The sequence below is a fragment of the Triticum urartu genome, chromosome 7A, assembly GCF_056163025.1.
Source record: "Triticum urartu cultivar PI428250 chromosome 7A, HENAU_Tu73, whole genome shotgun sequence".
Classification (NCBI taxonomy): domain Eukaryota; kingdom Viridiplantae; phylum Streptophyta; class Magnoliopsida; order Poales; family Poaceae; genus Triticum; species Triticum urartu.
The window spans coordinates 531,599,140-531,613,714 of record NC_141879.1 but is presented as its reverse complement, the minus strand read 5'-3'; positions in this window follow the sequence as shown (position 1 = coordinate 531,613,714).

The following is a 14,575-nucleotide window of genomic DNA, read 5'->3' as shown; positions in this document are numbered from 1 at the left end:
TCCATCACCAATTTTATGATGCTCACCGCCGTGCGTGAGTAATTCCATCGTAGGCTTGCTGGACGGTGATGGGTTGGATGGGATCTATCATGTAATCGAGTTAGTTTTGTTAGGGTTTGATACCTAGTATCCACTATGTTCTGAGATTGATGTTGCTATGACTTTGCTATGCTTAATGCTTGTCACTAGGGCCCGAGTGCCTTGATTTCAGATCTGAACCTATTATGTTTTCATCAATATATGAGAGTTCTTGATTCTATCTTGCAAGTCTATAGTCACCTATTATGTGTTATGATCCGTTAACCCCGAAGTGACAATAATCGGGATACTTACCGGTGATGACCGTAGTTTGAGGAGTTCATGTATTCACTATGTGTTAATGCTTTGTTCCGGTACTCTATTAAAAGGAGGCCTTAATATCCCTTAGTTTCCGTTAGGACCCCGCTGCCACGGGAGGGTAGGACAAAAGATGTCATGCAAGTTCTTTTCCATAAGCACATATGACTATATTCGGAATACATGCCTACATTACATTGATGAACTGGAGCTAGTTCTGTGTCACCCTAGGTTATGATTGTTACATGATGAACCGCATCCGGCATAATTCTCCATCACCGATCCATTGCCTATGAGCTTTCCATATATTGTTCTTCGCTTATTTACTTTTCCGTTGCCATTGCTATCATCACTACAAAATACCAAAAACATTACTTTTACTACTGTTACCTTTTGCTACCGTTAACACTACTATCATATTACTTTGCTACTAAATACTTTGTTGCAGATATTAAGTTTCCAGGTGTGGTTGAATTGACAACTCAGCTGCTAATACTTGAGAATATTCTTTGGCTCCCCTTGTGTTGAATCAATAAATTTGGGTTGAATACTCTACCCTCGAAAACTGTTGCGATCCCCTATGCTTGTGGGTTATCAGGCCCCAAGATGGGATCACGTGGATACAGAAAGTTACGGCGGTGGAATTAGGGTTTTGGCTTCGTCTCTGATCGTTTGGGGGTACGTAGGTATATATAGGAGGAAGAAATACGTCGGTGGAGCAACAGGGGGCCCACGAGGGTGGAGGGCGCGCCTGGGGGGGGGGGTAGGCGTGCCCCCCTACCTCGTGGCTTCCCTGTTGGTTGCTTGACATAGGGTCCAAGTCTCCTGGATCTTGTTCATTCCAAAAATCACGTTCCCGAAGGTTTCATTCCGTTTGGACTCCGTTTGATATTCCTTTTCTTCGAAACCCTAAAATAGGCAAAAAACAGCAATTGTGCGCTGGGCCTCTGGTTAGTAGGTTAGTCCCAAAAATAATATAAAAGTGGATAGTAAAGCCCAATAATGTCCAAAACAGAAGATAATATAGCATGGAGCAATCAAAAATTATAGATACGTTGGAGACGTATCAGGCATCTACGTGGCAGCGCGCGGCCTCTACACCAACTCGGCAAGCACCTGTGTGGTGGCAGGCAGATCTTCGTGAAGGCTCCACCACCGCGCCAGCCCAGCAGCCAGCCAACGTGGCGCTACGATGCCTCATCAGCTTGGACGCGCGTCAGAGCTAGGCGAGGCGACGACAGCTGGGACGAGCTTCTTTGTCGTCCCCAATTAAGCAAGAGGGGCACGTCGGCAGCGCATTAAATGCATTTGTCCGACGATGCCAGGGGATAGACTCAACCCCTGTACACCTTTCCACCTCTTGTGTGCCACTGTGGCGACCCCTTTTTGTCTATAAAAGAAGGCCCGAGGCGTACTCGAGGGGGATTCGGATCTTTTGGACTAGAGAGCCACCGTAGCTAGTTCAAGAACACAAGAACACCTAAATATACATCAAAGCAGGACTAGGGTTTTATGCATCTCTGCGACCCGAAACAGGGTAAACGATTTGTGTGCTGACCGCCAGGCCCGCTCTTTGCAGAACCCCGTGCCCGCCAACCGTAGAAGGGATCCCAGTGACCCCATAGGTGCATAACCATAAAAGATATTACTCATATAAATAGAACAACCATTATTCTCTGATTTAAATGAATAACCATCTCGCATCAAACAAGATCCAGATATAATGTTCATGCTTAACGCTGGCACCAAATAACAATTATTTAGGTCTAAAACTAACCCCAAAGGTAGATGTAGAGGTCGCGTGCCGACGACGATCACATCGACTTTGGAACCATTTCCCACACGCATCATCACCTCATCCTTAGCCATTCTTCGCTTAATCCATAGCCCCTGTTTCGAGTTGCAAATGTTAGCAACTGAACCAGTATGAAATACCCAGGCACTACTTTGAGCATTAGTAAGGTACACATCAATAACATGTATATCAAATATACCTTTCACTTTGCCATCCTTCTTCTCCGCCAAATACTTGGGGCAGTTCCGCTTCCAGTGACCAGTTCCTCTGCAGTAGAAGCACTCAGTCTCAGGCTTAGGTCCAGACTTGGGTTTCTTCACTTGAGCAGCAACTGGCTTGCTATTCTTCTTGAATTTCCCCTTCTTCCCTTTACCCTTTTTCTTGAAACTGGTGGTCTTGTTGACCATCAACACTTGATGCTCCTTCTTGATTTGTACCTCCGCAGCCTTTAGCATTGCGAAGAGCTCAGGAATCGTCTTATCCGTACCTTGCATATTATAGTTCATCACGAAGCTCTTGTAGCTTGGTGGCAATGATTAAAGAACTTTGTCAATGACACTATCATCGAGAAGATTAACTCCTAGTTGAGTCAAGTGGTTGTGGTACCCAGACATTCTGAGTATATGCTCACTGACAGAACTATTCTCCTCCATCTTGTAGCTATAGAACTTATTGGAGACTTCATCTCTCTCAATCTGGGCATTTGCTTGAAATATTAACTTCAATTCCTGGAACATCTCATATGCTCCATGAAGTTCAAAACATCGTTGAAGTCCCGGTTCTAAGCCGTAAAGCATGGCACACTGAACTATCGAGCAGTCATCAGCTTTGCTCTGCCAGTTGTTCACAACATCTAGCGTTGCTCCTCCAGCGGGTTTGTCAGCTAGCGGTGCTTCCAGGACGTAATTCTTCAGTGCAGCAATGATGATAATCCTCAAGTTACGGGCCCAGTCCGTGTCGTTGCTACCATCATCTTTCAACTTAGCTTTCTCTAGGAACGCATTAAAATTCAACGGAACAACAGCATGGGCCATCTATCTACAACAACATAGACATGCAAAATACTATTAGGTACTAAGTTCATGATAAATTAAAGTTCAATTAATCAAATTACTTAAGAACTCCCACTTAGACAGACATCTCTCTAATCATCTAAGTGATCACGTGATCCGTATCAACTAAACCATGTCCGATCATCACGTGAGATGGAGTAGTTTTCAATGGTGAACATCACTATGTTGATCATATCTACTATATGATTCATGCTCGACCTTTCGGTCTCAGTGTTCCGAGGCCATATATGCATATGCTAGGCTCGTTAAGTTTAACCCGAGTATTCCACGTGTGCAAAACTGGCTTGCACCCGTTGTATGTGAACGTAGAGCTTATCACGCCCGATCATCATGTGGTGTCTCGGCACGACTGAGGGAGTCCTGGATTAGGGGGTCTCCGGACAGCCGGACTATATCCTTTGGCCGGACTGTTGGACTATGAAGATACAAGATTGAAGACTTCGTCCCGTGTCCGGATGGGACTCTCCTTGGCGTGGAAGGCAAGCTTGGCAATACGGATATGTAGATCTCCTTCCTTGTAACCGACTTTGTGTAACCCTAGCCCCCTCCGGTGTCTATATAAACCGGAGGGTTTAGTCCATAGGACGAGAACAATGATACCATAGGCTAGCTTCTAGGGTTTAGCCTCTATGATCTCGTGGTAGATCAACTCTTGTAATACTCATATCATCAAGATCAATCAAGCAGGAAGTAAGGTATTACCTCCATCGAGAGGGCCCGAACCTGGGTAAACATCGTGTCCCCCGCCTCCTGTTACCATCCTCCTTGGACGCACAGTTTGGGACCCCCTACCCGAGATCCGCCGGTTTTGACACCGGCATTGGTGCTTTCATTGAGAGTTCCACTGTGCCATCACCGTAAGGCTTGATGGCTCCTTCGATCATCGGCAACGATGCAGTCCAGGGTGAGATTTTCCTCCCCGGACAGATCTTCGTATTCGGCGGCTTCGCACTGCGGGCCAACTCACTTGGCCATCTGGAGCAGATCGAGAGCTACGCCCCTGGCCATCAGGTTAGGTTCGGAAACTCGAACTACACTGTCGACATCCGCGGAGACTTGATCTTCGACGGATTCGAGCCTATACCAGGTGCGCCGCACGATCACGATGAGCATGATTTAGCTCTGCTGCCGGACAGTGTTCGGGAGATCACACCTGCAACTACTCCGGCCTTCAATCCGAAGAAAATTGCGCCATCCGAGGACGGGTGGATAGACCCCGCCATGGAGGTCGCACTCTCAGTGGAGATAGAGACAGATACTGACTTCACCCCTTACGAGAGCCGTGTTGCCGAAGCACTGGATTCGTCTCCGGCCACGGACTCCGAGCCACCTAGGTCCATGCCTATCGAATCCGTTTGGGCGCCGGTCATAGAGTTCACCTCCGCAGATATCTTTCAGCACTCACATTTTGGCAACATGCTAAATTCATTAAGGTCTCTCTCCTTGTCAGGAGAACCTTGGCCGAACTATGTCTGGCTAGAATGGGATGCGGACAACGAAGAAATTCGCTCCCCACCCACCACCCACTTAGTAGCCACTATCGACGATTTAACCGACATGCTCGACTTCGACTCCGAAGACATCGACGGTATGGACGACGATGCAGGAGACGAACAGGAACCACCGCCCACAGGGCGCTGGACCGCCACCTCATCATATGATCTATACATGGTGGACACCCCAAAGAAGGCAATGGCGACGAGACAGCGGAGGATGACCCCTCCAAGAAGCAACCCAAGCGCCGACGTCAGCGGCGCCGCTCTAAGTCCCGCCATAGCAAAAGTAGTGATACCGGCACAAGAGACAATAACACTTCGGATAGTGCCGAAGACGACAACAATCCCCTCCAGCACGATTTAGAGCGGGAGGGTGAACAAGCTAGCCCTCCAGAGCGGGCAGCAGATGAAGAATCGAAGGAGGACAATTACATGCCTCTCTCCGAAGACGAGGTGCGTCTCAGCGACGAAGAATTTATCATGCCTGAGGATCCCGTCGAGCAGGAGCGCTTCAAGTGTCGGCTTATGGCCACAGCAAATAGCTTGAATAAAAAGCAACAACAGCTTCAAGCTGATCAAGATTTGCTAGCAGATAGATGAACCGAATTCCTTGCGGCCGAGGAATACGAACTTGAGCGCCCCTCCAAGAGTTATCCAAAGCGTGGGTTGCTACCTCACCTCGAGGAGGAAGCATTGAAACCTACATCACCAGCGTATGATGCGGCTGACGGGCCACCTTGTGGCCGAGACAGAGAGGCATTTCAGCCCGAAGTCCAGCCCACACCCCGACACCAATCAAACAAAAATGCCAAGGACCAGGGCAACACGCGGGACCTGCGAGACGTATTGGAAAACAAGGCAAAACATGCATGATCGATCTACGGATCACGGGCGCGCGCACCAACACGCGATGATGATCATCACGCCGGATACACTAAAAGCAAATCCAGTCGAGCCGAACATGGCAGACAATACTCGTATGAACCACGTCGTGATATAGCCCGGCACAGAGGCGCCGCACACCCATTATGCTTCACTAATGAAGTAATGGATCACGAATTCCTAGAAGGGTTTAAACCCATAAACATTGAATCATACGATGGTACTATAGACCCCGCGGTATGGATAGAAGACTTCTTCCTCCACATTCACATGGCCCGCGGGGATGACCTACATGCCATCAAGTATCTCCCGCTAAAACTCAAAGGGCCAGCTCGGCATTGGCTCAATAGCTTGCCAGTAAACTCCATCGGAAGTTGGGAGAACCTGGCAGAGGCATTCTTGGACAATTTCCAGGGCACTTATGTGCGACCGCCGGACGCTGACGATTTAAGTCATATAACTCAGTAGCCAGGGGAATCGGCCAAGAAATTCTGGAGCCAGTTCCTAACCAAGAAGAACCAAATTGTCGATTGTCTGGATGCAGAGGCCTTAGCGGCATTTAAGCATAATATCCATGACGAATGGCTCGCCCGGCACCGCGGCCAAGAGAAGCCAAAATCCATGGCAGCCCTCACGACACTTATGACCCGCTTTTGTGCGGGCAAAGACAGTTGGTTGGCTCGTAGTACCAATACAGCAAGCAAACCTGGCATATCAGAAGCCAGTGATAGGAACGGCAAACCATGATGCAACAAACACAAGCGCCGCAAATATGGTGAAAACGCCGAAAATACGACAGTTAATGCCGGGTTTAGGGGCTCAAAGTCCGGTCAGCGGAAAGGGCCACCCAAAAATAAAAATCCGGGTCCATCCAGTCTGGACCGCATACTCAATCGCCAATGCCAAATTCATGGCACCCCACAAATGCCAGCCACCCATACCAACAGAGAATGCTGTGTCTTCAAACAAGCCGGCAAGGCAGGCGCCAAAGACGAAGAGGGGTCTCAAAGCGACGATAGCGAGGAAGAGCCCAGATCACCCAACAGAGGAGGGCAAAAGAAATCCCCCCCCCCATATTCAATCGGTGAATGTGGTAAATACCACCCAAATTGCTAACTCGGACTAGATATGAACCCTTAGGGATGGCAACTCAGCGGAACTAGCCGTCCCACAATGTAAACTAGGGCCGGTCACCTTCAACCGCACGGATTGTCATGTTAACGCCAATCAGGGCAATCCAGCCGCACTAATCCTCGACCCAATAGTAAATGGGTTCCACCTCACTCGAGTCCTTATGGACGGAGGTAGCAGTTTAAATCTGCTTTACCAGGACACAGTGCGTAAGATGGGCATCGATCATTCGGCGACCAAACCCACTAAAGCCACTTTTAGAGGCATCATACCAGGTATGGAGGTTAGCTGTACAGGCTCCATTGCCCTTGAGGTAATCTTTGGATCACCAGAAAATTACCGTATCGAAGAGTTAATCTTCGAAATCGCCCCTTTCCACAGTGATTATCAAGCACTGCTCGGACAAACCGCGTTCGCTCGATTCAACATGGTGCCACATTATGCCTACCGTAAGCTCAAGATGCCCGGTCCGCGCGGCGTCATCACGGTTCATGGCAAGGCCGAACCTTCCTTCGGCACCAACAAATACACCATTTCCTTAGCAGCAGAAACAACGAGCAGCACCTTGCAGCCGAACCTTGAGTCGACGTCCAGGCTCCCGGACACTGTCAAGGGGCTCCGAACTACTTCGCGGAAGGATACCTCGGCTCGTCCAGAGCTCAACAAAACACTCCGGCGAAGGCCATGACAGGCCGAACTCAGCGATTCAACCGCCCTCCGGCACGTAAACATTTCTTATATTTCCTTCGCAGGTTCACCTTTGCACCGACCAGGACGGACTACACGGAGGCAGCTTGAACGTGTTAGGGAATCCTTGGACATTCCCCGCAGTGACCGTCCGGCTATATTACGAATCCGCACAGAACCTCTTCCCCCTGGTCACAGCAGGTTCGGCTATCACAACCCCTTTTTATCACATTACTTGTACCCATACGCATAGATGTATTATTCAAATACAACATGTGGATTTATATGACGTTTACCTGCTGATTATTTCTTATCGAAATCATTTTGTCAAGTGGCATCCGTACACAGTGTATGCCTTAAATATGCCAGGGCTTCATTTTTCCCGTAACACGGCAATAAAAGTCCGAACACCTTCATGGAAGTTTGGCACCCCGAACCTATAGCATTATATGCATCAACTCCGAATCATGTCTTGGGTTAATAGTTGGGTTTGCCCGGCTCCCATGTTTTGGTACCTTACGTTCCGCTATATCGGCTAAGGTAGCACCGGGAGAACTACTATGATTGTGTCCCGGTTCTTCTGGATGAGCACCTCAGTAGAGAAAGCCGAAAACTGACTGTCATGATACGATGAGAGCTGGTCAGCTGTTCGAGCGGTTAAAAAATCTTTAAGGATTTCTCCCGCATAATGCCATAACCAATCGTATTAACAGCTACTCTAGGGGGAATGTTTTTATGTGGTGCAAACGATTTAATAACTATCTTTGTAGCTCCAGAATGTTTCAGTTTATGTTCCTGCCTATTGTCTGGATATACCAAGAGAGATCTACGGTCTAATGAGGCTACTATGAAATATTTACTCATGGGTGGGGCAAGCTCTTGTATTCTGGTTCATGGTTTCTCTTGGCTATATGGTTCATCTGGGGGGGAGATCGAGCTTCAAGAAATTGTGAATGGTCTTATCAATACACAAATGTATAACTCCCCAGGAATTTCAATTGCGCTTATATCCATCACTGTAGGAAGCCTCTTATAAGGCTGATACAGGCTTCGTTCAGTCGACTCTCAGTTGACTGAATCTTCTCAATCACCGCACCCATAAGGGAACAGTGTTCATCAACGATGGAGGCGTCTTGCAATGCCACCAACAAAGCATCTCACACTTCTGGATGGATAGAGGTCGCCGGCGGAACAGGCACGCCCCCTCCAGCCGAAGGAGGCTGCCTTCTTGATTCTGGAGCCGTATAGGTCTCTGGAATCGCATCCGGTGGGGAGCCGAACTCAGGATCGCCCCCGCTGTCAGACCCCATGGGAATCTTTTCCCCCATGTGTCCAGCCCCTGCGGTTTGACCTCCAGGCGCCGCCTTCACAGTTTCTTCCTTTCCTCCTTGGCCGGGGTCCTTCTGGGACGAAGCCTCGGTGTTATGCACCTGTTTGGAGGAAGGGCCTTTGGGGGTGTCCCACACTCCATAGCATTTGAGCTCAGCAGGTCCTCTGATGAGGATTGTTTGGTACGGGACCTCGCCGGACTACAAAAAATATATGCTCAGGTTAAAATAGTAAGCCACGATGAGTCCGGACGCTTAAACGTACTCGGATTTTATATACTTACGAGTTCACCAGGGGTTGGGCCTGGGGATCCCATGCCGGGCCGCTGTCGGCGGCAGTGGACTCCTCCAGAAGAGGAGCCTTTCCCCTTTTGGGCAGTTCGGCCTCCAAGGGTGCGGAGGCCGTCCTCTTCCTTCTTCCTTCGGATATTGTGTCCGAAGTGCCGCGGCGACGAAGGCCGCCCCGGGTCTTTTTGGCCTCCTTCTCGGCCGTCTTCTTCGGCACCTTGTAAGGCGCCGTGACCAGCATCTTCGTCAGAAGTAGGATGGCCGGGTCTTCAGGCAGCGGGGCCGGACAATGGATCTGCTCCGCCTTCTTCGTCCAACCCTGGGAGAGTTGAATAACACGCGTTAAGAGCTTCCTTTGGGTCATGCGGATAGAAAAGTTGGATAAACTCACCGAACTTGCAGGGCAGGACAGTTGGTACCCGCGGTCCTCGGCGGAGTTCGGCCATGATTTGCTGGGCTTGAAAAGCACCTTCCAAATGTCCTTGTGCGGGGAGCCGAAGAACCCTCGCAAGGTTTGGTGCCTGGCCGGATCGAATTCCCATAGATTGCAAGTCTGGTGTTGACAAGGCAGTACCCGGCAGACTAACATCACCTGGACTACGTTGACAAGTTCAATGTTCTTATCTCCCATATCTTTAACGCGCGTCCGGAGCACCGACAGTTCGTTGGACGAGGACCAGTCCAGGCCTTTCTTAACCCAGGATGTAAGCCGCAGATGGGCGCCGGATCGAAACTCGGGAGAGGCGGACCATTCCTTGCCGCACGGCTCAGTGATGTAAAACCACTGCTATTGCCACTCCTTGACAGAATCATTAAAGGTTCCCGTTGGCCATATGACGCTGGGCATCTTGCTCACCATAGCGCCCCCGCACTCGGCATGCTCGCCGCCCACCACCTTGGGCTTCACATTAAAAACCTTCAGCCATAAACCGAAGTGCAGCGAAATGCGGAGAAAAGCCTCACACACGATAATGAATGTCGAGATGTTGAGGAAGGAATTAGGTGACAGATCGTGAAGATCTATCCCATAATAATACATGATGCCACGAACGAACGGGTGGAGGGGAAACCCTAGCCCATGGACAAAGTGAGGGAGGAATACAACCCTCTCGTGGGGTTCCAGAGTGGGGACGATATGTCCCACCGTCAGGAGACGGTGGCTGATTTTCTTGGCCAGATACCCGGCCTCCCGAAGCTTTTTGATATCCTTCTCTCGGACGGTAGATGCCATCCATTTGCCTCCTTCTCCGGATCCGGACATCTTTGGAAGACCTTTTGTGGGCAGAGAAGGTGAACGCTTGGGCGCTGGAGCCTGAGCAGAAGGGAATGAATCGGGAAGAAGGTGTGGGTGAAAAGAGTGAATCCTTGTCCCTTTATAAGGGCGGAAGAGGCGATTCACCTCCCCACTCACCTAGTAAAACCTCTCATTCCCCAAGCGCCGTAATTGATGGCGTGGTTGGATTACCCACATCCGTATTGATGAGAATCCCGTGATAAGGGGACACGATCTCTGCTTCGACAAGACGTGCCAAGGAAACCACCTCGCGATATGTGCAGTAGCTGGTTGAGAAAAACGGTTAGAATAATGACCGGGCCGTGGTATGATGTCATGCTGTCAAACGTGTCAGCAGATTAGATTTGTGGAAATATTATTCTCTCTACGGTGGTATGTGGAACTTGTTTTGCAGAGCCGGACACTATCATTGTGTTCAAAATCTTCTATGGAGTATTCGGAGGAAGAACCCGCCCTGCAATGCCGAAGACAAATCTGTGCGCCAGACTCATCGTCATTGAAGCCTGGTTCAGGGGCTACTGAGGGAGTCCTAGATTAGGGGGTCTCTGGATAGCCGGACTATATCCTTTGGCCGGACTGTTGGACTATGAAGATACAAGATTGAAGACTTCGTCCCGTGTCCGGATGGGACTCTCCTTGGCATGGAAGGCAAGCTTGGCAATACGGATATGTAGATCTCCTTCCTTGTAACCGACTCTGTGTAACCCTAGCCCCCTCCGGTGTCTATATAAACCGGAGGGTTTAGTCCGTAGGACGGGAACAATGATACCATAGGCTAGCTTCTAGGGTTTAGCCTCTACTATCTTGTGGTAGATCAACTCTTGTAATACTCATATCATCAAGATCAATCAAGCAAGAAGTAGGGTATTACCTCCATCGAGAGGGCCCGAACCTGGGTAAACATCGTGTCCCCCACCTCCTGTTACCATCCGCCTTAGACGCACAGTTCGGGACCCCCTACCCGAGATCCGCCGGTTTTGACACCGACAACGACGAACTATAGCAACGGTGCATACTCAGGGAGAACACTTATACCTTGAAATTTAGTGAGAGATCATCTTATAATGCTACCATCGAACTAAGCATAATAAGATGCATAAAGGATAAACATCACATGCAATCAATATAAGTGATATGATATGGCCATCATCATCTTGTGCCTTTGATCTCCATCTCCAAAGCACCGTCATGATCACCATCGTCACCGGCTTGACACCTTGATCTCCATCGAAGCATCATTGTCGTCTCGCCAACTATTGCTTCTATGACTATCTCTACCGCTTAGTGATAAAGTAAAGCAATTACATGGCAATTGCATTTCATACAATAAAGTGACAACCATATGGCTCCTGCCAGTTGCCGATAACTGTGTTACAAAACATGATCATCTCATACAATAAAATTTAGCATCATGTCTTGACCATATCACATTACAACATGTCGTGCAAAAGCAAGTTAGACGTCCTCTACTTTGTTGTTGCTAGTTTTACGTGGCTGCTACGGGCTGAGAAAGAACCATTCTTACCTACGCATCAAAAACCACAACATGGTATAGTGATTGCTTTTTGATCTTTAGAAAGAACCATATTCATTGAATCCGATTCAACTAAAGCTGGAGAAACAGACACCCACTAGCCACCTGTGTGCGAAGCACGTCAGTAGAACCAGTCTCGCGTAAGTGTATGCGTAATGTCGGTCTGGGCCGCTTCATCCAACAATGCCGCTGAATCAAGAATCAACTAGTGACAGCAAGCAATATGTATATACCCACGCCCACAACTCCTTTGTGTTCTACTCGTGCATATAACATCTACGCATAAACCTGGCTCGGATGCCACTGTTGGGTAACGCGGTAATTTCAAAAAAAATCCTACGCACACGCAAGATCATGGTGATGCATAGCAATGGGACGGAAGAGTGTTGTCCACGTACCCTCGTAGACCGGAAGCGGAAGCGTTATGACAACGCGGTTGATGTAGTCGTACGTCTTCACGATCGACCGATCCTAGCACCGAAGGTACGACAGCTCCACGCTCTGCACATGTTTGGCTCGGTGACGTCCCACGAACTCACGACCTAGTAGAGTGTCGAGGGAGAGCTTCGTTATCATGACGGCGTAATGACGGTGATGATGATACTACCGGAACAGGGCTTCGCCTAAGCACCGCTATGATATGAATGAGGTGGATTATGGTGGAGGGGGCACCGCACACGACTGGAAACAATCAACTTGTGTGTCCTAGGGTGCCCCCTGCCCCCGTATATAAAGGAGCAAGGGGGGAGGCCGGACGGCCTAGGGGCACGCCAAGGAGAGGTGGAGTCCTCCTCCTAGTAGGAGTAGGACTCCCCTTTTCCTAGTCCAACTAGGAAGGGGGAAGGGGAAAGGAAGGAGAGGAGAGAGGGAGGAAAGAGGGGGCACCCCCCTCCTTGTCCAATTCGGACTCCCAAGGGGGTACAGATCTAGGCCCCTCCTCTCTCTCTCTCACAAGGCCCATGTAGGCCCATTAGTTCCCCCGGGGGTTCTGATAACCCCCCGGCACTCCGATAAATATCCAGTGACCCCCGGAACTCATCCGGTGTCCGAATATAGTCGTCCAATATATCGATCTTTATGTCTCGACCATTTCGAGACTCATCGTCATGTCCGTGATCACATCCGGGACTCCGAACTATCTTCAGTACATCAAAACACATAAACTCATAATACCGATCATCACTGAACGTTAAGCATGCGGACCTACGGGTTCAAGAACTATGTAGACATGACCGAGACACGCCTCCAGTTAATAACCAATAGCGGAACCTGGATGCTCATATTGGTTCCTACATATTCTACGAAGATCTTTATCGGTCAAACTCCATAACGATATATGTTGTTCCCTTTGTCATCGGTATGTTACTTTCCCGAGATTTGATCGTGGTATCTCAATACCTAGTTCAATCTCGTTACCGGCAAGTCTCTTTACTCGTTCCGTAATGCTACATCCCGTAACTAACTCATTACCTACATTGCTTGCAAGGCTTATAGTGATGTACATTACCGAGAGGGCCCAGAGATACCTCTCTGACAATCAGAGTGACAAATCCTAATCTCGATCTATGCCAACTAAAGAAACACCATCGGAGACACCTATAGAGCACCCAGTTACATTGTGACGTTTGGTAGCACACAAAGTGTTCCTTCGGTATTCGGGAGTTGCATGATCTCATAGTCATAGGAACATGTATAAGTTATGGAGAAAGCAATAGCAACAAACTAAATGATCAACGTGCTAAGCTAACAGATGGGTCAAGTCAATCACATCATTCTCTAATGATGTGATCCCGTTAATCAAATGACAACTCTTGTCTATGGTTAGGAAACATAATCATCATTGATTCAACGAGCTAGTCAAGTAGAGGCAAACTAGTGACACTCTGTTTGTCTATGTATTCACACATGTACTAAGTTTCCGGTTAATACAATTCTAGCATGAATAATAAACATTTATCATGATATAAGGAAATATAAATAACAACTTTATTATTGCCTCTAGGGCATATTTCCTTCACTTTGTGTTGGTTGAATAGATGAATCTGAGATTGTGTGATGCATATCGTATAATCATACCCACAGATACTTGAGGTGACATTGGAGTATCTATGTAACATTAGGGTTTTGGTTGATTTGTGTCTTAAGGTGTTATTCTAGTACGAACACTAGGATAGATTGGACGGAAAGAATAGTTTCATGTTATTTTACTACGGACTCTTGAATAGATCGATCAGAAAGGATAACTTTGAGGTGGTTTCGTACCCTACAATAATCTCTTCGTTTGTTCTCTGCTATTAATGACTTTGGAGTGACTCTTTGTTGCATGTTGAGGGATAGTTATATGATCCAATTATGTTATTATTGTTGAGAGAACTTGCACTAGCGAAAGTGTGAACCCTAGACCTTGTTTCAATGCATTGCAATACCATTTTCGCTCACTTTTATCATTAGTTACCTTGCTGTTTTTATAATTTCAGATTACAAAAACATATATCTACCATCCATATTGCACTTGTATCACCATCTCTTCGCCGAAGTGGTGCACCAATACAATTTAGCATTGTATTGGGTGTGTTGAGGACACAAGAGACTCTTTGTTATTTGGTTGCAGGGTTGTGATGACCTACAAGTATAGGGGATCTATCGTAGTCCTTTCGATAAGTAAGAGTGTCGAACCCAACGAGGAGCAGAAAGAAATGATAAGCGGTTTTCAGCAAGGTATTCTCTGCAA